Source organism: Thermobia domestica, chromosome 7 (genome assembly GCF_964235325.1).
Source record: "Thermobia domestica chromosome 7, izTheDome1.hap1.1, whole genome shotgun sequence".
Classification (NCBI taxonomy): Eukaryota; Metazoa; Arthropoda; class Insecta; order Zygentoma; family Lepismatidae; genus Thermobia; species Thermobia domestica.
This window is the reverse complement of record NC_137460.1, coordinates 41,627,423-41,655,354: the sequence shown is the minus strand read 5'-3', so window position 1 is coordinate 41,655,354 and position 27,932 is coordinate 41,627,423.

The following is a 27,932-nucleotide window of genomic DNA, read 5'->3' as shown; positions in this document are numbered from 1 at the left end:
AGTGTCACACGTCGTTAATCCCGTGTGCACACGTAACTGCGTTTTCAAACATGCATTTTTCAATAGAGTAGGTATGATTTTGTAAGAAACGTTTTTAACCGCACTTTTTTACAATGTATTGTTTTTAAGCTGTTGGGCTCTGAAGTTGATGTTCCCACGCTTTTGACACTCTGTCACTCCTAAATGGGACGGAATTTTCCCCATGTTCACTAGGACTTTTTTTTCTTCTTTTTAGATGTACTATCACCCGTCCAAGTTTGTCCAGTAGTTACCGTTCATCCTGTATAGTCATTTCATTTATATATATATAAGGCCTAAGGGTTCGTTGACTTTAAAGTTCTTTTGAACAAACTAACATGCTCGAGCATAATTCTGATGCGTAGTTTTCGAGAAAAATCATTTTTATGGCGTTGTGACTTGTAACAAAATAATAATTTATAGTCTAATTCTACTGGAACAGATTATTTATTATCATACCGTGTATATTTTTTTAAAAAATACTCTTAAGTTTCATGTATTTATTAGTGTTTTTCTTCTTCGAACGGTGACAACATATTCCTAACAGTAATGCATATACTACTTGTAATATTAAAATTCGTGAAATTTTCTAGAAAGTACAAAATAAGACTCAGTGTGCTACGTACTATTTTTGCATATGATCTTCGTGTTATTGTCTAGATCATCTGAGCGTATGACATCATCATTGATTTGAAAATGTATTCTTTCACATTGAGAAAGATATGCGCAACACAAACCATTCTTCAACGTAGAAATATTCGAAATATTCGGTAACAAGTAGCACCACCACCACGTAAAGTTCAATTCGTGTGGCACGATATTTTCTCAGAAAACATTGAAACCGGAAGTAGTAGTAGGTTTCTACCACTTTTGTTTTTAGTAGAGAGATAAGAGTGGAGATGGGTTATATTCTTGGAACGCTTAATTGATTGCAGAAAACCGGTTCTCTCTATTTATTACCGGTTTTTACCCTGTAGCGACAACTTTAAAACCACAACTGGTTGATTTCCGATTTGACCAGAGGGTTGTTAAGAGGTGGTACCCATTCTTACCCGCTAAATTAATTCAAAAAAACCGGTTCATGCTATCACTTATCGCTTTTGTTCCATGTAGAGCAATATTGAAACCGGAAATTGTAGTGGATTTCTGTTGCTTCCGGTTTTAGTAAAAAGTTGGGTTTGAATATAAAATGTATTCTTGGCACGCTTAGTTGATTGCATTAAACCATTTTTTGTTATTTATTATCATGTTTGCTCTGTAATGTAGGAATGGACAGTAAATTTTGGATCCGGGTTACCCGGTTCCGGTTCCAGTGAGAATCGAGTACCCGGAACCGAGAATCGCCTACCCAGATCTATTATTACCCGGGACCCGAGTATTTCAGAAACCGGTTCTGGCTATCCCTACTTTATTGATCAACGTTAAAATCGGAACTTCCATCCACGAACTCGATTCCTATATCTTCATCCTGTTCACAATGGCTAAAAGTGATCGTGATGGTGATCCATTAAGTGGTTCTTGGAATTATTTGTCTCCCGAACGGATGAACACACATTTTTTGTCTGTCGGACGAATTGACGGATACACGGACAGACAGTATTAATATGGTAAACCCAAGTCCTTAATAAGTGATTATACAGAGAAATGTGTGAGATTATTCTTTGGTTTTCATAGTATTTTCAAAAATGTGAGAGTGATTGTTGAGCAACAGTAACGCGGAATCCGAACCACATGAGCTCCTACCGTGAACTGAACCTGATTCTCCTCTTGCGTAGTCGTTTATACTAATTATTTATCCATAAGAAAGTTCTTATGTTAAATTGAAAAGTTTACTGTTATAATTACTAATCAACTAACAAGACGTATTCAAATACGAACACAGGCGTGGGAGACCCGGGTTCGATTCCTGGCAGGAGTTCATGTGGTTCGGATTCCACGTTAATCAGTAGGTCCACGTCTCATATAGCCTCGTTGCTGAAAGGGACGCTAAATTAAAATCAACTCAATTCAAATACAAACACAGGAGCACAAATCTTTATTGCTATGTGCTGACTACACATTACCCCGCTAAAAGACTTCTGTTCGGAGATTGTTTTTTGGACTGTAGCCCTGGGTTTAAGGTGTGTGCTTACTAGGATGTTCAAAACTCGGTTTTTATGAAAACCGGAAACAGGTTTGTAGAAAATCGACACTTTAATTTTCTTGAAAACCAACGGTTTTGTGCCAACCACTAGTTCTTACCAATAGAGAATCAAGGAATTAATCAGTTTACAATGCAGAATAACAGTAATATCAAAGTTGATTGGTTAGGGTCTAGCGTTTTCTTTTCATTACCCAGGTTATATCAGACATGGACCTACAAATATAAGATTGAATCCGAACAACCGTGATGCGTTCAATGCTCTCCCACTGGGAGTCGAACCTGGACTCAGTACCTCGTATGACAAAGACGTGCGTGGTAGTCAGTATACCAGGAGGGAGGTCTTTCTAAACCAGGGTTAATGTAAAGCAGATAGTGCAGGTTTCTGTGAAACCGGTATCTTTAGTGAAATGTACATGTTCTGGTTAAGAGTCTTCATCCTGACGAAATTAAAATACCGCTAATTTTACAGTAGTTATGTGATATCTTCAAATAGATAAAAGATAATCGAAATGTGGAACAAGAGCGCCCTAGACAATATTATTTTACATGAGATACCGTTATCACGACTCACTTATCTGCTTTCGATTTCGAGCCATTTTGAAAATCGGCATTTATTTTCGCGTTTCTAAACAGCTGAAAACGGAAGGCCACTAGGTGACTTGTGATAACGGTTTCTCACGCAAAATAATATTGACTAGGGCGCTCTTGTTCCATATTTCAATTATCTTTTATTTATTTGAAGATATCACATAATTACTGTAAAATTAGCGGTATTTTAATTTCGCCGGGATGAAGACTCTTAAGTTTATACAACGAACTTCTCAAGCCATTGATTAAGATTATTATGCTTGTTATTTTGAGGGAATAATCAGATGAATACATAGCTTAGTTATATCCAATGAGTGAGATGGGCGAGTTTCAACCAAAATATAACAATCACGAATATGTGAGTTTTAAATTCTGGCAACCCTGGCAATGATCGTTGTTCGAGAAATTAATGTTGGTTTGTTGTTTATCTAACAAGCTAACGTCAGTGCGTCATATATCAAAATTTCACTTGGAAACCTTCACTTTAACTTGTTTGGTTATGTGTAATAGTAGTATAAGTTTGTTTCTTGTTGTTCGTCTTTTTGTTTGTTCTTATCTCGAATATTTCTTTTCCTTTTGCGTATTTTGTATAATTGCTCTTCTTTAAAAATCTAATCTAGAACGGCGAATCTTTTTGTGGGTAATTATTTTCAATTTCATTGAAGGGCGAAAAAGCATGTTTATATGTAATTCTGTAATAAAATGAGAACTGAATCTTTTTTTCTTCTATTCTTTCGCCTGTACGAATATCTAATGTATGTTTACAATGAATGATGTACGAAAATTAAAACTATTTCCGGAAGGCTGCTTGTACTTCCTTTGCTTTCAGGCATATTGGATTTACGTACTGTATTGACCCATTTTTTTTATTTTTTTTTTAACCAAACAAAACGCGAATGAGAGTATCACACACGAAATATATTAACATTGTTCATAATAAGGTTGCACGTCCTGTGTAACCCAATACGAATGCAAACTTAACTGCATTCACTGGATCCAAAACAACGTGTCTTTTTTTAGTATTTCAAAAACGTGTTAAATTTTATGCTTAAAAATTAATATCTTAAGTTTTTTTGAGAGCGGTAATAACATATTAACACTTGTGATTTAACTAGAAAGTAGTTGTTTCCTTTTCTCTCTCTGTGTGTGTATGTCATATTGCTATACTGTCTGAATAAATAAAATTGTGCTGCCGATTAAGGAACCTATGATTCGTTTGTAGGGGATTAAGTTTCCCCTAAAGATTTATCAAGGCGTCACTGCCTACTTCATTCATATTATCTTATATTATATCTCTGGAATACCATGGTAGTTAATATAATATAGAAATAAAAATGAGCTTGTAAGTAAAATATAGGACTTTTAACAACGAGAATGTTTGCCCAATCAGAAGCAAGTAACGTTGATGATTCCAAGCAATTCTAAACCATAAACGTAATGCTGCGTATGTAACTCATTGCTCACTAAAGATGCAACGCACACATGTGTCTTTGCCTGTGTTACCTGTCCACTTCTACCTGTGCAGTGGAAAATTATGTATTAAGCCTATTACAGAAATATAAACTTTAAAAAATGTTTTTTTTTTTTTTAATGTAAAGACAATTCACAATTCTTACATTTCTTTCTGTTTACGTTTTGTTTTATGTGTGTAGTCTTCAGCAAAACAATAGGCCTATATATACGGTGGGATAAACGTTCCTTCTCCAGAACTTGAAACGAAAACGGTCAATTTCCTACTATGTCTTTATTATTAGACCTATTATTATTATTATTATTATTATTATTATTATTATTATTATTATTATTATTATTATTATTATTATTGCACATTTCTATGCAAAAGTACGTTCAAAACTGAGACAGTTTTTCTCAATACAAAATTTACATAGTTGAATTACCGAGTTACAGACGACAGAACATAATTTTCGGTTTATGTACAGTCTGTCGAACGATACTTCGATCAGCGTTCCAACTGGCAGAGTTCTTGTGATTTTCGAACAAAAGCCCCATTTTTCACAATACTCTCTAAAAGTAAAAACACACATGGGGGTTAGGTTGCAGGATCGGAGTGGTCATGCTGTTATATCAAGACGTCGATTTACCGAAATTCTGATCCAAGAAGTTCCTCTGTACACCAAAGTGAAGAGTTGCTCTATCCTATTGCTATATAAACTCCATATTGGCAGTTCTGGAATGTGCTTAAACAAAAATCTTTTCACTTTTTTTCCATGGGTAAAACTGAGAACAAATTTCGGGAAAAGCGACTTTTATCCCACCCGATATATATATATATATATATATATATATATATATATATATATATATATATATATATATATATATATATATATATATATATCGGGTGTTGCAAAATAAGTGTTACAACTCTTGGGAGGTGACTCCTGCCACTGAGACAAGAAAAAAAGTTCTCTTCAATTTTCTGCTATCGGACATAGTTTCAGATCTACAAGGTGCCGAAAGCGTGGGAAAATGACTTTCGGACGCCAATAGTTCGGAAACTATCCAACATAAAGAGGGCGGGTAAAAAATTCACTGAAGAAGTCATACCTGCTCTATTGAATTTTGCATGTTTCACAATCCTACCGTGCACGCGCAAGGGATTCCCTAAAGGAACGTAGGGAGTCCTGGATAATCTGCCAAATGAAACTTGGTCTAAATGCATATGAATTAATGGGCTTTCTACCAGGTAACAATAATTCGTTTGTCTTAAGTCGATATCTGGAACAAATACAAAATGGCGGACACCTTTATGCCCGTTGTGTGTGGTTGCATAATCGCCAGGAACGGATGCTGGCCAACAGTGACGTTCTGAGTATTAATTGTAGCGAATTTGTACTCAAATGCTCTAGAAAGACATCTGGAGTGTCGGTAGAGCATAATAGATGAAGCAGGGTGATTCACATGTGTGTAAACACTTAACGAAAAATGCGAAGAAATGCACTCATACTCAATAAACGTGAGTTCAAAGCGTCGGAAATGTAAGGATTAGCGTCAAGAACATGAAAGCCATTGCCAATTCACCAATAATACTCCTTTAAACCGATGCAATATGATGTGCACGATTGCATACTAATAAGGATGCAACAACTGAGGCCAAGTTCAAATTGTGCAATGGACTCACAAAGAAACTGGGTAAACTAAATGAATGTCACTGGTGGGATCGCATGATCGATATTGAAATGTGGCCAATGTGTGTGTTGATATCAACATGTAGCTAATGAACAAATGTCAACATGTCCTACTACTGCCGGGACATCGTTCCACGTGCGAAAAATAGGAAAATAACTACTCGGGTCTTGAATCTGAGGCCGTGGGCTCCCAGTAGGATTGGAAACTGCGACCACACGAGCAAAAGCGAGCGCTCTAGTCCTGAGGTTCGAAGGAGCCTCACTTTCTCTGTATTCATTTCTTTGAGGAGTACCCACTTTGTTTGGCAAGCGCTCTTGTACAGCCTCGCGACATGCTTGTGTGTTTGATTTTGTTACTCCTACTGCACAGTTGTAAACAATTAGAGCTTTAAGACGTTTCTTCCTATTTCTCATGTTGTTTTATTTTCCATATGTATGGTGTTCCAGCTGTAGTGTTAAATGTGCCAAATCGGTTCATTTTCGTCTTTGTCTTGGCATGTGCACTGTGTGTAAGATACGAATTTCTGGAGGTATTTTCCTATATTTCGAGTACATCATATGTCTCAGAAGACGTGGGACATGATACAAGTTTGTTATTTTCACGCTCTATCAGAATTTGAACCATGCATTAAGAGATTTCTTTTCATATGTGTCGACTGTGGGACAATGTCCTAAACAAAGAGGGACATTGATACAATTGTGTTCTAGTTACGTTCCACCAAAAGGTGCACCAGATGTAATAGCAGAATGTACAACGTTATTTTCCTAGTTTTCGCACGTGAGATGGAGTCCCAGCAGTAGTGCGACATGTTGACATTTGTCCATTAGCTACATGTTGATATCAACACACACATTGGCCACATTTCAATATCGATCATGCGATCCCACCAGTGACATTCATTTAGTTTACCCAGTTTCTTTGTGAGTCCATTGCACAATTTGAACTTGGCCTCAGTTGTTGCATCCTTATTAGTATGCAATCGTGCACATCATATTGCATCGGTTTGAAGGAGTATTATTGGTGAATTGGCAATGACTTTCATGTTCTTGACGCTAATCCTTACATTTCCGACGCTTTGAACTCACGTTTATTGAGTATGAGTGCATTTCTTCGCATTTTTCGTTAAGTGTTTACACACATGTGAATCACCCTGCTTCATCTATTATGCTCTACCGACACTCCAGATGTCTTTCTAGAGCATTTGAGTACAAATTCGCTACAATTAATACTCAGAACGTCACTGTTGGCCAGCATCCGTTCCTGGCGATTATGCAACCACACACAACGGGCATAAAGGTGTCTGCCATTTTGTATTTGTTCCAGATATCGACTTAAGACAAACGAATTATTGTTACCTGGTAGAAAGCCTATTAATTCATATGCATTTAGACCAAGTTTCATTTGGCAGATTATCCGGGACTCCCTACGTTCCTTTGGGGAATCCCTTGCGCGTGCACGGTAGGATTGTGAAACGTGCAAAATTCAATAGAGCAGGTATGACTTCTTCAGTGAATTTTTTACCCGCCCTCTTTATGTTGGATAGTTTCCGAACTATTGGCGTCCGAAAGTCATTTTCCCACGCTTTCGGCACCTTGTAGATCTGAAACTATGTCCGATAGCAGAAAATTGAAGAGAACTTTTTTTCTTGTCTCAGTGGCAGGAGTCACCTCCCAAGAGTTGTAACACTTATTTTGCAACACCCGATATATATATATATATATATATATGGTAGAACCCCTCTAATACGTCACCTTTGGGAGACTGGAGTCGGAACGCAAAAAAAAAGGTTGTATTGTTAAAAAAAGACTACGGATTTACAGAACACAGAAGAACATCGTCGTAAAACAAACGAACAGTAAACACTAAAAGCTGCACAGTGCAGTACAGAAAACATACACAACGAAGGAAACGATACAACAGATGACGTAGCACTAAAGCGGACAAGTGGTAACAGCAAGTGAACAACAATGCCGCGACGGCAGTAAACGACGATGGGCTTCGTGAGTTACCGACAAGTCGGGACAAGTTCGGCTCGAGCACTGTCGGATCAACTGGAGTAGCGCACCAGCCGAGGACGGACGAGAGAGGTTCTACTGTATATATATATATATATATATATATATATATATATATATATATATATATATATATATATATATATATATATATATATATATATGAATAAAACTAGTTGTAGTATAGCAATATTTACCTAGGTTTATATTGATTTTCTATAATTAAGTTAAAATTACCTCTAACATTCTGTCTTTATTTTCATGTACCTCCTGTTCCTGTTCTTTTCTGCGCCGTCTACACAGTTTGTAAGTACATTATTTATTATTATTATTATTATTATTATTATTATTATTATTATTATTATTATTATTATTATTATTATTATTTTATTTTGTATCTGTGTATGTATAAGGTCCATTCAAAAAGAAAATTTAGTTATTTAGTTTAAGATTCTTGTGTACATGTTGCGTTTACATCTTAAGAAACGTATTGATATATATATATACAAAACAGGAAGTTTTTGCCACAAATTTTGTTGTTTTAAGTGTCTGTTTGAATAAATATGCCATGTGTTTGCAGTTATGTCGTGAAGCAATAATTTTGATCAAATTATTCATAGTAGTACTCAGAGTAGCAACTGCGTATCATATCGTAGGGATATTAATGAAAATTGAGTGATGAAATGCACATTAAAAAATCGTTCCAGCAGGGTTTTTTTTTTTTTTTTTTTTTGAGAAAAGCGATTTTTAAAAATGTTTACCCTCCAGTAAACTATTGCTTTTTGAGAGTAGGAAGAAAAATTGAAAATTTTGATCAGGATATGTTGGTCGGTCTGGCTTCTAGATAGGAAACTTCAGGATGTGAAAACTTCAGGATGAACAGTCGGATGGACTTCTAAAAATCCCATTTCTCTGCATGTAGAGACCATGAAACGTGTAATTCCGTTGAAATCTCATTTTTTTTTCCTTCATGATCATCATAGCTTCTCTTCTGTCAACGCTTGAAAGTTCAAAATTCCTATGCGTCCGATGTTAAGTACGGTATAATCCTATTATCGCCGGATGATTTATTGGTGCGTAGTTTTGTGTTAGTTTTATAAATTCACGACGTAGCGATTTAAGTGTTCTAAAAAATGGCATCCACGGACTACAGAGCACTGTTCTACAAGTCTCTATACCTTTCGGGTCCTCGTCTGAAGACACGAATTGCATTATATGACAGCGTCGCAGATAAAGAACCATAGACTAGATCTAACAATCCATCAAATAGTTACATCGATTCTTTCCAGAGGGCAGTTAAAGTCTATATAGATTGACAGTAGCATCACTTATTGGTGTAGCAATCCATGTAACTGCTTGAGGAATTTGTAATGCTAATGGTTCCAACTTAATCGACGTAAGAATATATATAGGATGTAACATAAATGCATGGCCAAAAGTGACAAGTGACGAGGTGATTGCGGACATCCAAATAAGTAAAAATGTTTCTATAAACATGGATCCGATGACGTTTCGTGTCCGACATACAAGCTGTTCAAATGTCGAGTCCCTCCAATGACTCACTATGGGAAAGTGAATGGAAATGTTCAGTATTACAGAAATAATACAATCAAGTGGAATTATGCCTGTGCAAATACATTTACATTAACAAAGGGAATGAAACTAATCAACATTTGAGGTTATTGGGTTATTAATGTACTGGGCTCTTGTTAGTGTATGTGTGTAGTAGTACTGGACGTACACACATTAGCGCTGAAACAAAGCGGAATCTGCCCCATGTTTGCGAACGTTTTGATGTCAGCACTCATCTCCCATAGTGCGCCATTGGGGGAACTCGACATTTGAACACCCTGTATCTCGGAAACAAAACGTTATCGGACCCATGTTTAGAGGAGCACTTTTTACTTATTTGGATGCCCGCAATCACCTCGTCACTTTTGGCCATGTATTTATGTTATATATATAAGTAATCGAGGGAAACAGTATGGTGTGTAAATATACCTTAAAAATGATTGAGTATAGTCCAGGGTTCGATTGATGTCGTTGTGACTTACAGCCTTCAGCATCATGAGGCAATTGTTGACCCACTTCAATTAAGAGGCAGCATACTCTGGTGTAGAAAATCAGAAATCATATTTGTAATACTAATTGCTCTGACCACACGCCACACAGTTGAAAGTGCGCTACTTGGCCTGTCAGCTCTTTCTAGGCGCCAGGTAGTAAGCAGACTTTTAATATCATAAAATGTTTTAATTTTGTTAAACTCGTCAAAAATTATGAAATGAGTTGGGATGGATTCTTTATAATATGTAAAGTATGCTAATAATATAATTAAATTTTCAAGTATTCTAATCTTTGGACAGCATCTGATTGGTGTGTATGTGTGATAGAAAAGGCGTGTCACATATTCTTTAGAAGAAAAAAGTTCTTCAGTTGAATGTAACGGAATCGAGATAATAGGACATTTAAGGTGAATAGTCAGCATAAAAATAAGATGACAGAAGGTAAAACAAATTAATAGGATATTACAAATTTTCAAAAAGGACTTCATTTTAACTTTATTCAGATCCGTAACAGTTGTACATTAATGGGATACTTGCATAATTTGTGTCGACAACTTGTTTTCAATTTTTGATGTTAATCTACCATAAATATGTGTGTGTTCCTTTTCCATATGCAAACACAGGATAATAAGGTCTCTCCTTAACCCTTCCGCTTCTCAAACGGAATATAACCGTTTTGTATATGTGTGTTGTGTTGACCCTTTCAAAGTATCTACATATTTAGATGTTTATCATTCTGTAGCGTTAGTAGTTTGTTTGCCACCATCAGATGTAATCTTAAAGTTGTTTCATGCATGTATATTGACATTTTTTGTCGATCACTCCTTTTTTCCATTCCCAACTATATATATATATATTGTAATCGTACATTTCCCTTCAAGTGGCTACTGGCTGGTTTGTTGGAACTTTTTTTTTCTTCGATTTCTCTTTTGTGATCACCCGGAGTAAAATGGCCTGAAACCTTCAGGTGTTTTGTGGCTTTGGTATTTTTCCTTCTCCATGAAGTTTTGAAACAACTGCAATCGCACGAGAAACTTGTATATTCTAAGCTTTTTTTAAATCCTTTTCTTCGTCTTCTTCTTTTTGTCTGTTTTTCTTTTAATTGAAGGCCAGTTCATTTTCTTGTCATTCGTGAAAATTGAGTTGACGGCCGGAAGGTGATGTTTGATATATTTTTATGGAAAAATGGCAGGAACAGACGGGAGGGGGAAGAAGGGGACAACTTAGCTGGAAGGTAGGATTTTCTTTCGTCTCTGTGTATTTTGATTCTGTTGTTAGTCTATATATAAAATTGACAGTTTTCAGCAAATATCTTCCGATTTTTTTAACCTTGGTGATAATTTTTGAATTTCGAAAATACGTCCGTCATCAGTAGAGGGCCCTACTGGGCAAGGGCATAATTTGGGAAGGGCAGGGGCAGTTGCCCCCTTCCTGAGTTTGACTATACTTTTTAATCGATTGTGTACTAATATAGTAATTAAAAAAAGGTGAAACTCTTACGTTGGTAGAGCATCTTCTTTCACCCCTTCCTCCGGTAAAATCTGAAATGATGCTAGTGGTTCAGAAGAGGCTCAACGCCACTTGAGACTTTCATTTATTTGTTTAGATACATGTAAGTTTTTAAACTAGTGAAACTTACGGATAGTCCTAATAGTCGTCGTCCTTCATTTTATTTTTATCTTATCTTAGGAACCAAAGGTTTGCACGCTGTAATATGTCACAAGCGTATATATAGCAACTCAAAGTCTACCACAATGCTAAGTTTGTTCTACTGTAGACGGGACGAATGCGGTTGAACATGTACGATATATGACACGTTCAGTGGACAAGGGAATCAAGTCCACTTTTTTTTTTTTTTCCATTTTGAGCATAGTTTGTCTTCAAAATCTCTATCTGAAGTTCCCTTCAGAGCTTAAAACATTGGTTTTTGCGGTTATGTTATGAGTTATTTATGATAGAATGAGACGTATGCGAGAGATACGAGTATTGTAGTTATAGCAGTAACCAACTTCTTTTTTAAGAACTTTAGACAGTGGTAATTTTTACACCAATATTTGTGTATGATGAAATGAAGAGTTAAGTTTTGGTGAATGATTTTGTGAGTGTAACTTAATGTTTATTTCTGTTTGTTGAAATGTTTTTAAGTACTGTATTATGATTAGGTATTGACAAGCATGATGTGAGTGTATTCAGGCCGGTAGCCAGCCCAAAAATGTAGGGGGGGGGCGGCTGAAGTTAGGGGGGCCCGATCCAACCATACTATAGTTTATCATCGTATTATAGTTCATTTGCAAGCCTACCGTAAAAAAATTTTCAGGGGGGGCAGCGAAAATTTAGGGGGCGGCCATGCCCCCTAGACCCCCTTGGATACGGGCCTGAGTGTATTCCTTAGACTTACAGATGTTGGTTTAGTAGAAGCCTTGTAGATGATACGCTTTAGGTCAGATCAGGTCAGATCCCCGGTTGCATACGGAGTGTTTTTTTTTTTTTTTTTTAAATTTTATTATGAGTTTGGCGTCCAAATGTTACGACTTAAGAAACCAAAGTCGTTTTGTTTTTTGACTAGTGCTGAGGTCATGCACTTATTGTATTCGCCGTGAAATAGAATGTACTTTTATCATGATGTTTGTCAATGCATTACTTTTGTAAGGTGGTTGATTTCGGTACATGGAAACACATTTAAAGACAGAATAACAAAGTAGTTTTTACAGATAAAGAATTTTTAAGTTCATCACAATTGAGTTTTGAAATATCCGAAGTTTATTTATTTATTTATTTTGCAAATCATAAAAAAAACTAAAAGTACAATCACGGACAAAAGCTTAATACTTGAATTTAATGTACTCGTAACATTTTCCAGATATTGTAACTTATGACGTAAAAGCAGTGTATACGTTTTCATGTAACTAAGCGTTCCGTACAAACTATATGTCAGTTTTCTCTCAGAACTCTCGTAATGTGGATTGATTCTTTTGTACTATGAACGCCCCAGATAGTGTCCTTGTCATTAGTTTTTCAGGGAAAAATCAAATAAAGGTCGAAAATAAGCAGTCAGCCAATTCTTATAACTAGGGATGGGCAAAATCTTGTTTTAAATAAAAAACCGGAAACCGGTTTCTAGAAAAAACGAAATCCAAAAAACCGACATTTCGGTTTTCTCCAAAAACGGTTCGTTTTTCACCGAAACCGTTTAGTTTTTCAAAACCGGTTCGGTGTTCACCGAAACTGTCGGTGAAAACTTTTGAAAGACTCATAAAACTATTTCTGTGGAAACAGAATCGGTTTCTGGAAAACAGCGAAACACTAGTCTGGTCAGAAATAGAGCCAATTTTGGAGCAAACCGGAACTGGTTTTGAAGAAAACCGAAACCGGCTTTGAAGAAAATCAAAACCGGTTTCGGTGAGAAACCGTTCTTATTCTCAAAAGCCGTTTTAGTTTTCCGAAAAACCTGTTTTTATGCCCACCACTACTTATAGCGTTGCCAACAGTAATAATAATAGTAAAGTTTCGAATTTGATTGTGTGATGGAATAGATATCAAAATTTAAGATTTTACTATTTCCTGCTTTTCTTTCTTTCTTTCTTTTTTTTTCTCCGAGGGAAGGCGACAGTTCTTTTTCTCTCTTTCTTGACCGCGCTCTGTTATCTTAAGAAGTTTGTGCCAATATTGACTGGACGATTCCTTGTGTCGCTGAACGATATACTAAGATTTAGTAATTTCTGGTTCTCAGAAATTCAGGTATTCTGTCGGAATTAACATTGTACAGGTATTTGTTACGCTAATCTGGATGTTCCCCTGTTTCTTTGTTTTATTTTCATGAAAGTTTCAGCCAGTTTTGTCTTCTGTAAGCAGGCATGTTTTATATTCACTTGATAGAATTATGTTTTCTTTTTTGTAATCAATTTTCAACTCTCAGGTGCTGTTAAACTTTCATTAAACTACGGTAATTGTTCAGTGCATTTGAAATGTTTTTGTTTGTACGGAGCTCGTTAAGAGAAGTCGTATTTTACAAGTATAGGATTTACATACTAAGAAACTATCATTTATAAGGTGAACTAAAGTTAGTCCTCCTTTTCAAACTATCTCGCCTCCTTCCCCATGTCTTAGTATTCTATGCACGGGCCTATCAGTCAGTAGATGGCGTATTTTATGATTTTATCAACTGCTGATACAAGCACTCATAATCTAACGCTACTCAAAATATGTAGCTATACTTAAATGTAAGTAAAATTGAAAATACTACTTCTAAATAGTGAAGTAATATCAGTAATTACCATCATTATCAGCAATAGCGTAAATATTTGGCGAATCACACTGAAAACTGCGCTATGATTTGTCACTTAACCTCTTCACGAAAATTTCGTAATATTGTACGAGATATCTTCAACAATTATTGTCCCTGACATAGAAGGAAATTTATTTTTCCACAAAGTCACCCATTGCAGAAATATACTTTGTCTACCTATGTTCTAGAGCTGTTACACCTTGTTAAAAAAATGGCTGTTGGTCAGTATGCCGTTGTTCCACAGCATGTTCATGGCTTTGCCTGCTACACCGGAATTCGCGAGGCCAGTTTTTATATATATATCATTTGGTAGGAAGAGGTACTATCACCCAACACACAAACCATATCAACTTGTATCTCCGCCAGTGTTAGGTCTTCCCTCTGGAAGTATTTGATCACGCCGCATGCTTCAGTTTTCTACATTTCCACAATTCAGGCACACTTGCTACTTGCAAAACCAGAGAATACAATCACAGTATCAGTGACATTTCCGTGTACTTTGGCACATATACTTCTAAAGCTTTAGAGCACAACATATTACAAGCAAAGTATTTTCGTTCAACTTCTTCTGTATCAGGGATAGTAATTGTTGAATACCCTTCGTGTTTCTGTAATTATGCAAACTTCTAAGTTGGTGTTGATTTTATTCCCGTATTTTCTAAGCTTGGAGGAAAATACATACCAAGTTTCATTAAGAGTCTTCATCCCGGCGAAATTAAAATACCGCTAATTTTACAGTAATTATGTGATATCTTCAAATAGATAAAAGATAATCGAAATGTGGAACAAGAGCGCCCTAGACAATATTATTTTACATGAGAAACCGTTATCACGACTCACTTATCTGCTTTCGATTTTGAGCCATTATGAAAATCAGCATTTATTTTGCGTGAGGTACCGTTATCACAAGTCACTTAGCGGCTTTCCGTTTCCAGCTGTTCAGAAACGCGAAAATAAATGCCGATTTTCAAAATGGCTCGAAATCGAGAGCAGATAAGTGAGTCGTGATAACGGTTTCTCATGTAAAATAATATTGTCTAGGGCGCTCTTGTTCCACATTTCGATTATCTTTTATCTATTTGAAGATATCACATAATTACTGTAAAATTAGCGGTATTTTAATTTCGCCGGGATGAAGACTCTTAAAATTGGATCAACTTGGACGAAGGTATCGCGGAATAGACAGACGCGACTGACACACACAAACTACGTAACGAGTGCAATGTTAGAATCTCACTTACAATCGCTTCAAAAAATTTAAAAATATCTTCGTCACTTTCCCACTTCGATCGCCGCCCGCGGTCATCTGTGTATGTGAGAAGTACTGTATACTGTACTTCACAAAATGTCCTTCAATACCGCTAAGTAGTAAAACGAATGTTGTAATATCGAGTTGCAAAGTATCTCTCTCTCTTTATGCTACTGCTTTTGTGATCCGCCTGGTGGGTATATGGCGTGTCTTGTTTAACCAATGGCTATACGCGGCATGCATAATTTTTAAGTTCCGTCTGTTCGGTAGGCTTGTAAAACATGGAACTGATTTCAATTATGATACTCGATAACTATCAGGTGAAGCAAGAATGAACGCTGTTGACTGTGTATGTGTGAGGGGGAGAAAAATAATAAAATTAAAAGATGTGAAGGCGTCTAAAACCAATCGACGAACAGGGGGATACGCCCGAAATTTTCAATCCGGTTGGGCCACCAATGTATATACAATTATTACGCAAAATATTACGGAATCTCAAATTACTTTTTTTTTTTTTTTACAATACCAACAATAAAAAGAGACAGAATGATGAGGAGAGAAAATATATATGTAGAAATTTTCAACAGGTGTTTTGTGAGTATTACTTATGTCGCCTGCTTCTTAATACAGGTAGCAACTTTATACATACATGAAACTTGTTACTCTCTGATCATATATGATCTTGTATGACAAGAATCGTGTATGCGTTAGTTTTCAGGTTCTGCTTGTATGTTGAATATATGAACTGAAAATGTACGTGCTTGACATGAAAGCTCATGTACAATTCTGCAATGTAGTTGATTAAATTAAGATATTTCTTTCTTTTTAAAGTTTGCCTGCTTTGGTACATATTTAGTCATTAATTTCATGAAGAGAGTATAAAAATAGCCGCTAAATACTTGGGCAGTTATAATGAATGTTCAGTGGCGGCCCTTGTGAGAAGTTGCATCGGTAAAAATGAAACTTTTTATCGCTGTAAACTAGTCACATAGGTAAAAATGAAACTTTTTATCGCTGTACACTATAGGTAAAAAATAAACTTTTTAGGCCATATGCAGAGTCGTTTTGATGCGTGATTACTGCCATACTAAAGAGTTCGACTAACATATGTTCCCTGCAGTAGTCTGGCTTTTAGTATGCGGCTAATCATACGTCAAAACGACTGTATAAGGCGGTTTGTGACTAAACTAGTCACATAAGTAAAAATGAAACTTTTTATGACTAATCACATAGGTAAACATGAAAATTTTATCGCTGTAAACTAGTCACGTAGGTAAAAATGCAATTTTTTTTTTATCACTGTAAACTTGTCACACAGGTAAAAATGAAAATTTTTGCCCCTGTAAATTAGTCACGTAGGTAAAGATGAAACATTTTATGATTAAACTAATCGCATAGGTAAAAATGAAAATTTTATCGCTATAAACTAGTCACGTAGATAAAAATGAAACGTTTTATCGCTGTAGACTAGTCTCATACGTAAAAAGGATACTAGTCACGTAGGTAAAAAATGAAACATTCTATGACTAAACTAATCACAGGTAAAAATGAAAACTTATCACTGAAAACTAGTCACATTAGGTAAATATAAAACTTTTTATTGCTATAAACTACTCACATAGGTAAAATGAAACTCTTTTTATCGCTATAAACTAGTCACATAGGTAAACATGAAAATTTTTATGATCTTGAAACTTTGCTGGCGTCTACTATTAATCCAATGTTCTCGGGATTGCTGCCAGAGTAGGTGTTGCTGTGCTGAGCTTTCGTTATCATACAGCGGCAACATCTTCAGAGCTCTGAAGATGTTGCCGCTGTATGGTAACGAAAGCTCAGCACAGCAACACTCACTCTGGCAGCAATCCCGAGAACATTGGATTAATGAAAATTTTTGTTGCTGTAAATTAGTCACATAGGTAAAAATAAAACATTTTGTCGCTGTGAACTAGTAACATAGATAAATATAATTTTTTTATCGCTATAAACTAGTCGCATAGGTAAAAATGAAACTTATCAGTGTAAAGTAGTCACATACGTAAAACTGAAAATTTTTATCGCTGTAAACTAAGGGAAGGAAATCAACTAATGTACTAATTCTTGTATACAATGTATACAAGAATTGAATTAATACATCAGGAAGCTTTCTTTTCTTAATTTGCACCGATACCGATGTGACTTCCCTCAAAAGTTTTCGCCATTGGATTAATTGATTGTTCTCGAGTGGGTTTTGTATAGGCTTCTTCTGTAATTCCATGGATTAGTTGATTTTTTAGTTTCATAACAGCCTGTGAAGCTAATTTATGCCACAGATGTTCGAACTCACTGGGTTTAATGGGTTTCGATCTCGATAATGAAGTGCGAACACAAAAATGTAAATGGAATTTTTCAGTTTAACGTCCCACGATTATACCCCTTAGGCTAAGGGAAACGTGATTCAGGCAATTGAATAATGATAGGTGAAGGAATAAGAATGTGCGAGAAAACGGGAGTACCCCGAGAAAAATCCACGAACATCATGATGTTCCCCACAAACTTGACCGGCAATCGAATCAGGGACCCCATGCACTGAAGGTAAGCGCTCTACCACTAAGCGAAGTGCAAACACAAACATTGTCGAAACGAGCTAAATCTGAGTTGGAGCGAGTCAGAGTTCTAGTTAAGTTAGTGACAACGAGCTCGAGTTCGTAGCAAGCTCAATGAGGTAAATGGACGCTGGCTGGGTATAGCACGAACTTCATTGAGTGGAGCTGGAGCGAGTGTAGGTCTAAGTTAGCGTGAGCTTCGTTGGAATTAGTGAGCGCGAGACATTTGAGAATTTATTTATTTGGATTTGTTTTACATGTCATACATACTCCAAAAAAATTGCCTTGTTCAAATCAGTTGCTAGCAATTCTGTGCTATGAACGGTACATCTCTCCGAATAAGATAGAGATCCTCAAGGTTAGTGGAACTCGTCACTTCTACGGAAAACATGCGTGAAGAATTGGAGGAACTCGTCATTTTTACGGGAAATACGTATGAGGTATCGATAAATCTCGTCATTTGCACGGGAAATATATATGTGATACTAGCACTTATACGGGAAATATATCCTTTGTTTATGTATGAATATCAATCAAAGAATCTATTATAATATAGTAATGGGAAATATAAATGCTAATTATTCAACAATTATCCCTACATACCATTTGAAGTTTATAGTACTAACATGTTACGTGTAAAGTTCTACGAAGATTACTTCGAAAAATCAAGTAGCCTACATAAATTTACAAAGCGGGAGGAGATAACTCTGATAATCAAGACGAGACGAGAAAATCTTATTTCTCGTCTCGTCTCGTTTCGTGAATAACAATCAAAAGTCATAAGTGTAGAGGAATGGCGGAAAATTGTGACCGTAATCGTAAGCCAAACGTCGGCATGACTGCTACTAAAAAGTGAAACTAAAAAGCCTACAAAATGATTAAAAATACACCCTGCGTTACTGTATGGCCGTAAATGTTGGCCGTTAAGTTATTGAGAGGAAAACCGGTAAAAATTTTGGAAACAAAGTTTTGAGAATCATATTTGATGTAAAAGTACAATGAATGGGGAAAGGTAACGGGTAATATGAAATTATACAAGTGATACATCTCTCCGAATAAAATTAAGATCATCAAGATTAATGGAACTCGTCATTTCTGCGGAAAATATGCCTGATGTATTGGTGGAACTCGTTACTTTTACGGGAAATACGTATGAGGTATTGATGAAACTCGTCATTTGCATGGGAAATATATACTGTATGTGATACTAGCACTTTTACGGGAAATATATACGGGGAATTGTCACTTCCATGGTATATTATTGGAACTCATCATTTCTACGGAAAATATGAATACGGTCCGCATAGAATTGTCCATGGGAACTCATTGCGATAGAAGCCCTTGGATAAGCCAAAAGAAAAAAAATGGGAAACGAACTCAGGATAGTATTCAGTGGGAATTTTGTGTTTCTGTAGCGATGAACCGTCGATTTTTTAAAGTACCGTACAATTTGTTAGTTATAACATGTCATGAAGTTTATTTTGGTGACCCAATCTATGTGTCCATCGAATCCCGTAAGTCAAAGAAGAAAAGAGATGGACGGCTTCCAACCATGCGCTTATAGATGGGCAATCAGAGTTTCAAATTGTGAGCTTTGGCCTACGCCAAACGATTGTATTATTGCTTAGCTGGCGTTTTCATTACTGCTTCGGCATGGGACGTCTTCTTTCCGATGATAGATATGTTTGTTTTCCAGTTTTGTTTAGTCATTTCGAGTAGGAGGTCCGCCTCGACGAAATCCACAGTCATCCAGCGAAACTAACGTTGGGTTTCATGCTGCATTGAGGGTTGCCATGAGTCCTGAAAATATGGAAAAAGAGCTCTTAATTTTTTAAATAAGTAAATTCAGAGCGTTTTGACTGGAAATTTTAGCCCTATGACAGCTGACCAAACTCTCAACTTATTTACTTACAATAAAGTTCCAAACTCCGTATAAAACATATTTTACAGCGGTAACACATTGTTAGCAATTCATTCTATTTCGCCATTAACTTCTAATAGAAGGAAGTAATTAAAATGAATCAATATTAGCAGCCAAGCTAAAGGAACGGAAAGATAATAAATAAAATGAATTCTTCACTTTAATGTCCCACGTGAATGCCCTTAAGAGGCCTAATCACTGCGAAATTAAAATACCGCTAATATTACAGTAATTATGTTATATCTTCAAATAGATAAAAGATAATTGAAATATGGAACAAGAGGGCCCTAGACAATATTATTTTGCATAAGGAACCGTTATCAGGAGTCACCTAGTAGCTTTCCGTTTGCAGCCATTTAGAAACGCGAAAATAAATGCCGATTTTCTTAATGGCTGGAAATCCAAAGCAGATAAGTGAGTCGTGATAACGGTATCTCATGTAAAATAATATTGTCTAGCGAGCTCTTGTTCCACTTTTCGATTATCTTTTATCTATTTGAAAATATCACATAATTACTGTAAAATTATCTTATTTTAATTTAGTCATGATGGGGCCTAATGCAAGTGAATCTTAGTAAAAGAATTGTATGGAATGAGAAAGTGGTAGGAAATGGTAGTGAGAAAATCCACTGGCACGGTATTGTCCACCAAAAACTTACATCGCTTGGGATCGAACCAGAGACAAAACTAACGTAGTTTCGCAGTTCTTTAGTATAGAATACTGTCATCCTGTATTTTATTGTAACAATTAATGAAATGTTTCTATTATACACAAGGTTAGAGCAAAGGCATTTTGTTATTAAAGAGTCTTCTCTGCCTGTTGAAAATAATGTTCCAAGATTTCTTCAGTAACGTAGAGGACATAGTAATTTCGTGGTAAAGCGCTGACTTCTTGTGTGAGGGGCCCGTTGTTCGATCCCAGGCTTTTGAAATTTATGGTGGACAACACTTGTCAATGGATTTTCTCTTGATTTTTCCAGTTCCATCATTCACTTCCCATGGAGAAAAGGATGATATCATTCAAGTGGTGATAATAAAGGAATACTTTACATAAATACATTTCCATTCACACTTTTCTGCTCTTATATTTACTACAATATTGATCATTAAAAAATACAATTAAGATACTTCCTGAACATTTCTAAAGGTAATTTTTCTTCCGCTGATGCACTTCATGTTGCTACAAAAGGAACTTTCCTGCCAAAAGCAGGGTTAGTGGTTGTCTTGAGATATAGTGATTACCAATATCCAACAGAAAGCTTCATGCTTAAAGTGACCACACATCTCTTTCACAAAGCTAACGGCGCACAACACTTCCGATGCTTCTCCCATCAAATCGGTCACTAACATTACTTGGCTAATATTTTGATATCTTATTTGACAAAACATATATTTGTAGTAAAATTGACATCCTGAAAAGGAGGTGAAAATAATGTTCGTTGATAAATATTGGTTGGCACGGGTTGGAAGAAGATGTGATGGGCATAAATTGGTTGGTTCGATTTGAGTTTAGCGTCCCTCTCAGCACTGAGACTCTATGAACTGTAGACCTAGAGTTTAATGTGGGATCCGAACCACATTAGCTCCCACTGGCTTCGGTCTTCCGTTCCAAAGATGTGTACTCTGACTATATATCCACAACGTAACTCCTAAATGGCGTGACTAACATCTTGGCATTTGAAGGCGGCGCTCCAAGTTCCCTTCAAATGCTTCTGGCAAATGCGAAGCCTACGGTATTGCCACGTTTATTTTGTACACATTCACTTCAGTCTATCTTCTGCCACCTGATCGCGCTGTAGTTCGTCTGCTTAGCTAAGCCATACCCCTACACCCCTTTGCCACTTGGCAACGTCGCGTCAGAGCTTGCGTTTTATTCGTTAAACTAAAATGACAAATGTTTACCACAGGCTTTAATTCCTTGTGGAACTACGATCGGACGTGATGAACAATGGTCGTTCAGAGAGGTTTTATTGTACTTGTTAATATATATAGGATATAAAATCTCACAGACTATAATATTATCAATTCTACTGGTAAGCATTCATGTGCGTAAACGAAAAATTACAAAAGTCAGACAATATAAACTAATAATAATAATAATAATAGTGAGGGATACGATGAATCGATGATAGAGCGCTCATTGCTTGTACGAGGGGTAACTGGTTAGTTCCCAGGTTATATGAACTTTGGTGGACAGCATCGTGTCCGTGAGTTCTCTCAGGGTTCTACATTTTCTCCAACATTCTCATTCTACCAATTATTTTATAATCATTCACTCCCATTAACCATCTGATAAATGTAAACACGTTAGAAATTACAAATTGAATCTTTAAACAGTGCCACAAAAGAACGCTGCATTATCTGTCGAGGTATGGAAAATGCAAGAGGTACAGAGTAATTTTAAAAGAAACGATTACTAAAACATAGTAATAGTGTTGCCCACGAGGCGAGACCAGGCAAGAAATAAGGCTGTCTCGTCTCGTAGATTTTGTAGGTCTCGTCTCGATTTTCGAAGAATTCATTATCACCTCGTCTCAGTTATCGAAAAACTTGTCTCGTTTTGTAAATTTGTGTACGAAATTTGTGACCTGTTTTTTTTTTTTTATATATATAGTCTATATATATAATTTCATCTAAAATGACCAGAATTCTTCCGCGTTATGAGAGGAGGGTGTAATATAACAACATTTAAACTATATTTGTTATTGGAGTATATTGTAAATGTCTTCCGTATCTTTAAACGTTGATAAATGCACTTCTCTGTGTTAGTACAATAACTTTTTTTTTTTTTTTTAAAGAAAAATCTATTTATAGTTTACACACTGTGAATCATGTAATACCAAAACAGTGTTTGTAGATCTAAGACTTAGCTGAACTAGTGTTGTCCTTGTCCACGAAGACTCGAAAAAATTCTCGTCCTGTCTCCAGTTTGAAAACAATTTCTCGCCTCATTTTCAAGACGAAACGAGAGGTTTCTCGTATCATGGATCATACAAGTAGCAGTAGTGGTTATTTGAGACCGCAAGTGAGGTACAAAGTAAGAAGAGAACGGAAAATTAGAAGGCGTAATATTTACTACTAGTGCTTTAATCGATCAATTCCTTTATCAATATGTTCTTTAAATATTCAAACAACATTGTAATGATTCTAACAGCGTTATTTTGCTGATTCTTGATTCAAGTAGCTCCACATATCCTACAATGCTGAATCTATATCGATTGATTTATGTGTACATCTTTTACGAACAGCGAACGAAGCTGTATAAGATGAGAGCTGTAGTTTAGAGCAGGATCTGAAAATTGTAGTGCATTTGATGATCTCCCACCCGGAATTGATCCCAGACCCACCATTGGTACACGCGCTAGCCACCAGACCAGCGAGGAAGGATTGGTCTACATCAAGGCCAGGAGCATAATTCTATTTCCCGGTAGAAGTCGAACTGTTACATTGAAGCCATACGGAATAACCATAGGGTTACCAGACGTTCTCCTTTACTCAGACACAGGCCCGTATCCATGGGGGCTCTAGGGGGTACGCCCCCTTAACTTTTACTGGCCCCCTAAAATTTTCACGATAGGCTTGCAAATAACTATAATATGGTGATAAACTTTAATAAGCTTGGATCGACCCCCTCCCCCTACATTTTTGGGCTGGCTACCGACCTGCTCAGACATCTTCATTCTCGGCTTTAAAAAAAGGTCTGGGCGGGAAAATGTGGAAATATTCTTTTTTGAGGGGTACAGACAAATGTTTGAAGATTCGTATTATATAATATAGTAGCTATAAGGACCCGTCGTGGCCTGGTCTTAATTCAGAAGATGGATAAAAACAGTAAGAAACCGTCGTTGTTGGCTCTTAATTCATAACCACGATTAAAAGAGATAAACAAGAAGTTTAGGAATGATCAACAAATGCATCAAAAGTTTGCGATATTGGCCAAGAATTTTAGGAGTTATCAAAAAATTGCATCAAAAGATTGCGAGCTTTGCGAAGAATCAGTTATTGGATCAGGGAACACAAAATTTTTGAACGGCCCGTAAATCGAGTTTTCGTTTTTTTTTTTTTTTTTATTATTATTATTTACGGAATAAGGACATCATGCTGAATTAAATAATAGTTTTGGTATGGCTATATTCCCCAAATGTAAGGCCTACGAGATTTTTTTTTTTTTTTTTTTTTGATTGAAATATATTGGGTCTTTCGCTCCAAAAATAGCCTTATTCCCTCGCCGGTATTTATCCTTTACTGGTTAGTAAGCCCCCACAACCATAGTGTAACGAGGGTTGCATACAAACAAGGCGTTCTTAGAAACTACGAAAAACGCATTTTTCGCATACATTTTGTTCACCCATCCCCGAAATCCGCCCGCCCTCAAGTCGAAAGTAGGAAAAATGACTTCTTACAGGATTAAATTTATCTGCATTCAAAATTCGGTGGCTCCAGGTGACTCCTTTTTATGTAAAAATCTGTCCACAGACACACACGTGTTACTTTTAAAGTGGGTTCATAATTGCATGGGTTAATATACATGCATATTGTTGTAATGTTCAGGTTCGAAGGAAACTAGGTGTTCCTTCAAAATCTTCGGCTCATTTGCAACTTGCCTGGACGCTAGCAACAACTATGAGCTTCACTAAACCTTTAGGAATGAGCATGATAGACTGAAGCCTCTTGCTTTTATAATAACACAATACATCCAGCTATAAGTGAGAAAGAATGAAACTCAATATTTCCGTAATCGGTGCTGTAAAAGTTTAGACCCTATACGGAAACCCTGGAATATATAAAGTACGAATGAAAGAATATTTTATCGAGTTGTCTCGTGAGTTGTATTTTCCTGATTACTTTTTCTTCTTGTTATGGCAACCCTTCACATGTCTTAAAACAAGTCGATCCTGCTGTTCGATCTGATGATCGTGCAAGGAACAAATTAAAAGTCAATACCTCCCATGTATACATAAGAACGTAACTGCTGCAAAAGATATGCACACTCAATTATTTGTTTCTTCTTCTTTTTACTTGTTAGCCAATCGCTGGATGTTATTGCTTCATTAGAATAGCTTCATGAGAACTCCCATTTGAAAACAATCTTTATCACTAATTAGAAATACAATAGGAAAGTTAATAAGAATGCATATGGTAGCACGTATTCTAATTTTTAATTATCTTATTGTTTTTTCTTTTCTTTTTTTTGGGGGGGGGGGTTAAATATTAAATTACACAAAGTGTGTGACGTGAATATACTGATAAGGATATTATTATTTATGATTTTTATAACATGTGACCCGAGCTTGTCCATTTTCTTTAAGCTGTGAAACTTGTCAAAGTTGCCTAGTACTAGTTGATTCTACAAAATTGTGGAACTTAATACAAGTGGCCAAATTTTACGGTACAAATACTGTTATCCAGTATAGGAAAGTGGAAGTAATGGTGGTGAGATTTGACGCACTTGTCTACGAATCATTGAGTTGAATGTGCGCCATTTGTATGGCCAAAGCACTGCTTGAGCTGTAGCAAAATTAGTTGTCCTCAAAACAAACAAACAAAAAAAAAAAAATCTCAATTGGTCGCGTGGGCAATATTGGTTACACTGTTTTAGTATTACATGTAATGACATGTAACCCAATAAGTGTAGTGGTAGTGTTGTGAGTTGAGTTGAGTTGATTTTAAGTTGAACGTCCCGTTCAGCAGCGAGGCTATGTTAGATGTGGACCTACTGATTAACGTAGGACCCGAACCACATGATCTCCCTTCAGGAATCGAACTCGGGTCTCCCACGCCAAAGGCATGTGCGCTAACCACTTAACCACGAAAGAGCTCTGGTGATGTTTTATCGTCGATAATTTGAGTCACGGGTTTTCATCTTGTGGGCTTAAGTATCGAAATTCTTGATATAACGAAGTACATAGGATTAAGGTCAGGCTATGGTGGCCATTCCGCAAGACGTATTTTCCCAAGCCAATGTCAGGAAAACATGTTAACCAACCTCCTTATCATCACAAAAGAATATCGCCATTGATTCATTGCTTTTAACCATTCTTAATCATTAAAAGTGTGATAAGCTGTAACTTAGCAGAAGCATGTGCAGAATCTATAGACATTTTCTGAAAGCTAAACAAACATCGAAGATGATTAGGTTATGTAATATGGGATAACTAAGAGCTAAAATATTTTCCGTACGAAATAAATTGCACTTGTTAGGAGGGTAAATAATGAAGAAGTCATTATTTAACGAATGTGTTACGTAGAGCATAGGTATCTACAGACGTATAGTTAGTTTCTTCAACCGGAGTGCGGTTCGCATGTAAAGAATGCCGCCCTCTACGTGTGGTGGGTTATGCCATAAGTAAGTCATCATCTGAGGGGTCTTGCGGAAAACGTCCCCGATAATTAAATGACCAACCAGAATCCTCTTTTTTTAAACAATAGACAGTCGCTTGTCAACTCCACGAGGAATCTTAGTTGCCACAGTTCGAAACGCTGTCCTTTAAGTTAGTGTTCCATTTCCTGTTCCCAAGACCAGCTTCCTTGTTCTTACATTGCCTGACATTTGTTTCATATTAGCCATAGTATTGGGAAGAAAGAACATAGTGAGTGTTAAGACGTTGCAACCTCGCAAATACGGTCAAAAGAGGGATGGAGTGAGGAAGAGATGCTGTTGTAAAACAATCAACATAGGGACTTGAAAGAAATTTGCCAAACTACATTTCTGTTGAGTAAACGCACTATACGTGTTCTGGAAGATACGAGATTGACAAAAGCTCGACGAGGTTTCAGCAAAGAAAAAGAAGTTCTGTTACGGAGGTCGATGAGGTTTTAAGGGGTGAAGAGATCAACATGGAAGTTTATGAAGTCCGAGGAAGATAAAATAATTGATGAGGAAGACGATGAGATCATAGGAAACAAGTAGGCCCGTGGCAGGGTATCTGTCAAGTCTGAGGTCAATGAGGTCCTAGAAGAGACGAAATAGTCAGCGAAAAGTCTTTAACAGAGTGATCAGCGAAGTGATAGTGAAAGATATCAAGGGGGACTTAGGAGCCAATAAGCGACAAAGCCGATAATGCGGAAGGAAATCGGCAAGGAGCTCGACAGAGGATCGGTGGAAAATTCGGTAGCGGTCGAAGGGAGCGGCGAAGTGGTCGATAGGGGATTGACGAGAGATTTCGACCTGTAAGTGGGTTAGACACAGGGTGAACTGTTATTTCAGTACTTCTTAAAACGGTGGAAATTCTGTGATGGTACCTTCAGAAAGTCTTGAGACTCACTTGAACGTGTTTTTCCCACACGATTCCAATCAAAAGAATATGCAAGAAAGTATTAATTTCCTACGAACATGACGAGGAAAAAGTAGATGAAAATTTTCCAACGAATCAAGCCAACACAGTAAGTTATATGAAGAGGCTAAAGAAACACCTATAATCTTTTGTTTTGCTTTTACACTTAATTGGCTCTCATTGCATGTTAACAAGACAAGAGAATTACACACAAGAAATAAACTAAAAAAAGGAAGTCTAAAAATGAGGTAAAAATAAGAGAAAAAACGGTTTTCTTTCTCTCTGTCATTCATCACACTGCTCCTGAGGACTTCCGCTCGCCCAGCTGCTTCAAACCAGACCAGCGGGCAATTTTTCTTCTTAAGGCTGCGCACGGAGCACATGTATTATCACCCGGGTGTTTCACCGTATCATACCACGAACAGCATTTAATACTGTAATTGATAATAACTGGGAACAAGACCTACGTAAATTAACTTCAAAAAGAAAGGAAAACTTTAATTACCTGGGAAAAATTTGATGTTAAAAAAAAAAGCAATATGTGAAAGATTTCACGTTAGTTTTTTTTCTTCGTTAGTTTCTTTACGTATTAGTAGCCCGAGGATATCAATAAAAGTACATATGATACCGAAACGTTTCTCCGT